Source organism: Priapulus caudatus, unplaced genomic scaffold (genome assembly GCF_000485595.1).
Source record: "Priapulus caudatus unplaced genomic scaffold, Priapulus_caudatus-5.0.1 Scaffold435, whole genome shotgun sequence".
NCBI lineage: Eukaryota > Metazoa > Priapulida > Priapulimorpha > Priapulimorphida > Priapulidae > Priapulus > Priapulus caudatus.
In genome coordinates this window covers 347,478-352,161 of record NW_014577496.1, presented here as the reverse complement: position 1 = coordinate 352,161, position 4,684 = coordinate 347,478, and positions in this window count along the sequence as shown.

The following is a 4,684-nucleotide window of genomic DNA, read 5'->3' as shown; positions in this document are numbered from 1 at the left end:
CGTCCTCCGACGTGACCCAGTTTCCTGTACCTGTACTGTCTTTTCGCGGCTCCTTTACTTTTCGCCAAATATAAATGCCCGGCGCCAATTCATGTTGGCTATCAAAGAGGGAAATTTTTTTGGTATTTTCACTCGCTGGCGGATAGTGGAACGATACTGTGCGCACTTCATTGAACATTTAAGCAACAAAACACAGCAGACCCTGCAAGGCCGAGGGTTCCCTGGGATTGTTCGAGAGCCAAATGCTTTACATTAGCCACAGCGCCATCTTCTTGGATTTTTATAAGTAAATATGGGAATTTTCAATAAAATAATGCCTGTTAATGTATTTTACCACGCATTTACCGTGTGTCACGGTCAAACACCGCCACATACGGATCGAAGCCATTCACATCGATTTACATTACAGGCTTCGAACACTGGCGATCACTGCAAGCCTGACAAGTCCACAGCAGTGGACGTACTATAACGACCGCCCGAGGTTGACTCGCGCGCCACTTATATTTCACCAGTACGACCAGGCAAACCGATCCGTTGTAATTGGATCAAAACCTTACATTTTGGCCACGCCGCAGTCGAGACAGGCATGCTCGTTGTGTGAGTTGTAACGTTACCTGGTTCCGTCGGTGGGAGTGGCCCTCGCGACAAGCAGGCTACATTAAGCTAAGTACCTCTTCCTAGTATGGATATCGCGGCAAGTGTGTTTGTTGATAAGTTAAGTAGAATGTATCTGTATGGCGCACGGATAGACCGTACCATGGTAGACTGCATAGTTACTTTTGACTCTGCATCATGCCATGTCGTTAAGGAGACTGACCTCGTTAAACGAACAGTAGGTCTGTCAGCTGAGGGTCAAGCCGCGTGTTTGTCGCTCATGACTCGAGCTGCTCACTTACTCAACACCTCCGTCGTGGTTTGGGATATTTTTTGCAGACGTTGCTCGGCATTGCTTGTGGTAAGCCATCTTAGCTTTCAACTGAAGGACTAACGTAGACTAAGGTACGATTAGTCGTTCAGTAGCGGGCTTGCCAGTAAAAAGGCGGCGCCTGTCGCGCTCGCATATCACGGTGCTATTATGGGATCCGCGTATCTTCCACTGTATTAATTGGCATGTTTCGTTGGCGTTTGTTTTTGCGTATTCCGTTGCCTAGTCTTATTGACATTTTCATCTCAAGGGCGATTGATTTGCTCTGTATGTGTGCATTGTTTGGTGGGGTCTCTGCCCCGCCTATACGATTTTTGTCATAGGGGCGGAAACACGAAGAAGATGAGAATTACATTTCTTTATTAATACAGCTGTGGCGCCCGGTGCACCGCGTCACCCACAAGTTTCCAGACCTAGGTACACCTTGTGAGGTAGCTCACTGGGGAACCACGGGCAGCGTTATGAGTATAATGTTCGCGTGTTGCTGAATTGCTATAATTATTTGTTGATGTCTGGGTGTACTATTGTTGTGTGCCGTTTTCATGAGGTTCTGCCGTGCTCAACAATTTGTTGCTTGCTGGATAGTCGAGTGCCTACATGGTGCGGCTTTTAGCCATGTTTGGGTGGGTTAGCCACCCCCGTCTAGTGGCGGAGAGTAACGCCGCGGGTGGCGAGGGAGTATAAGACATCTGACTCGGGTGTGTGGGCGGGAGTGACACCGCGTTGTGTTTTTTGTGCCGGAGTTTGGCTAAGAGTAACAATGGCAGTTCGTGTTCGGGCGTTTAGACGACGGTTAGCACTCGAGTTTGTACGTCTCGGGCGTCTTCTAGTGAGAATAACACTCGAGTTCGTGGCGGAGTCGAGTGAGTGTAGGCCCCGCAGCGCGTACGCTAGTTCACCTCTGTGATGGCATAGAGTGGAGAGGGCCGGCCTGAGTTGTGTGCGGAGGACTGGAGAATATGGTTGAACGACAGCTAGCGTACGTTTACTGGGTACAGCCTACCATACCGGTTCACCATGTGTTGACGTGGCTTGTGGGTGAGACCCCGCAGAGAGTCGGCCACAGTTAAGAGCTACGGTTGGTGAGTAGGCAGTTGTATTGTCCTGTTGAATGTTGTTGTGGGGCGAGTAAATAATACAGTGAGTAGAGTATTAAATGGACTCCTTAAATAGTAGAGAGAGGGGAGTGCCAACGCTTCACATGCAGGATAGAAACTAGCCTATACTGTGAGCAGCCGTGTACGTAGTAGAGAGCCTGCCGGTTATTTAGCCCTTTGTCTGGCTACGCCTATATCTGTATAGCCTTTATTTATACACCGGGTTGACATTTATTATAAGACGTAACGTAAGGCCAGCAGAGCGGGGTGGGGTGCCCCGTTGACATGTTTGTGGTGTGGCATTGTTGACTAACCACGCTATCGCACCGGAGCCGGAACGAACGCCGGGTTGGGTACTACGGAGTGAGCGCAGTAGCACTGAGGCCCTCTGGTGGCTAGCGGAGCCGGGTGGCAGCGATACGGCCATGTCAACGCATCCGGACCTACGGGGTGAGTGTTCTTACCTAAGGTTATTGCTAGTCACTACGTGTCGACTGGTGGCGCCTTCGGGTGTCGCAGGAAGGCACCAAAACGCTACAACAATATATACACGATATAGCGGTGAAGTAAGCCTACTTATGGTTGTAGCTTGGTTTTGCGGAAAGCAAGCCAGGTTGCATGAGCCGTTTAAGTTGAATACAAATTTATACACACACGAAAGAAATGCCTCCTGAGAGGGTTACCAAGGAATCCTCAGATGACGAACAGGCAGGGGCAGCTTCTCTTTCTCCGGGGATGCAGACCATGATGTTATTTATGCAGCAACAGCAACAGCAACAACAACAGCAACAAGCATTACAGCAACAGCAACAGCAATCATTTGTGACAGAGTTACTTGCGGATCGAAATACGGTAGCAGACGCTAGACATAGAGAGTCAAGTACGTCGGTATATAAATTAGTGGGCATGCAAAAACTTACGAAGGAGGACGATATTGACTGTTACTTGCAGACATTTGAGAGACTTTGTATTGCACAAAATAAACCTAGGGATCAGTGGACGGCTATTTTAAAGCCATTTCTATCGGGGCGAGCCCAGAAATGCATATTTCGCTTAGCAGATGACGTCAGACAGGACTTTGAGCTAGTAACGACGGCTATACTCGCAGCTTATAATTTGACGTCAGAGACATATAGAGTTAACTTTAGGACAGCAGGGAAATCATTGGATAAAACGTTTCAGGAATTTGCAGGGCGTTTGCAAAAATATTTTCAGTTGGCTTAAACCACTTCAGGATCTATTGCGACATGCGCAATTTTATAGAGTTTTGGAGACGGTGCTTGTTGATCAGTTTATTTATACAGTATGTAATGAAGATCTCAGACACTATTTGCGACAGGCCGAAGTAATTTCTGTGGCACATGCAGGACAGCTTGCGGACAACTTTATGATAGTCCGACGCGAGGATCGCAGATATTATAATGATATTTCCGCGCTGATTCAAAGGAACTTTATTAATAAAGGCAACAACTCCGCCCCTCAACAAACTGTACCGACTCAGGGCAGAACAACGTTTAGCAAAGCTAGGGCAGGCACTAGGCAAAGCTACAATGTGGTATGTTTTCGGTGTAAGATGCCGGGCCATTTGCAAAAAGATTGCCCGACATTTGACAGGGCTAGGGTGCAAACGCAGCCTACGCCACTTATAGGTCAATGAAGTTCGTGCAGACTTCGTCTCTGATACCAGCTGAGAGTGAGCAAGATAATGCACTGAAACCCACTATTGCAGTTGTAATTGGAGACACGTTCGTAGCAGCTGAGATAGATAGAGAAGCTAGGGTTTCCCTAGTCAGCTCGTCCCTGGTTGACTTTAGGAAAGAAGCTTTCGCAGGCTCAGAACCTTTTGAGGGGTATTTTTGGTAATGCTAGGTGGTCTAGTGGGCTCATCGAACTCGAGTTCCGTCTTGCTGAGTTCGAGTTTTTGCATCGTTTTTTCGTTGTAGAGGAGTTACCGTTTGACGTGCTGCTGGGCATTGATTTGTTGGGTCTTAGTGTGGACCTTGTCGGCAAATCGTACTATGTCATGCCTTTGGTAGACTCTTCGCCGGTTGTTCAGTTTTCGTTGCGTGCGGAGTCACTTCGTGTGGCGGATAAGATAGTTAAGCATACCCCGCTTTATCTGGAGCCGTATGATCCGCTAGACGAGGATGTACCGGTGAGCTATGGGCGTCTACCCTTGTTTTGGGGCGTCAGTTGGTGCGGTTCGGTTCAGCGCCCATTTTGGATGTCGACCTTCCGTCGGGTCCGTTAGTTGAGACTCCCCCGTGGAGTTATTTGAGACTCCCCCCGTGGAGTTAGTTGAGACTCTCCCCGTGGAGTTAGTTGAGACTCCCCCCGTGGAGTTAGTTGAGACTCCCCCGTGGAGTTAGTTGAGACTCCCCCCGTGGAGTTAGTTGAGACTCCCCGTGGAGTTAGTTGGGATTTTCCCCGTGGGGCTAGTTCGGGAATCCCCCGTTTTGGATTTGGCTTTTTCCGTGAAGCTTACTCAGGAGTGCGCTGCTTCTGATAGTGACCCTGGGGCGGGTAATTTATCTTCTTGTCCTGATGACGGAGAGTTACAGCCGGGGCCAGTGACGATCGATCTTGACGACATTTTTTATCAGTATGCTGATGACATCGTTGATGATCTAGGGTTTACAACGATGTATAGCCATATCATTGA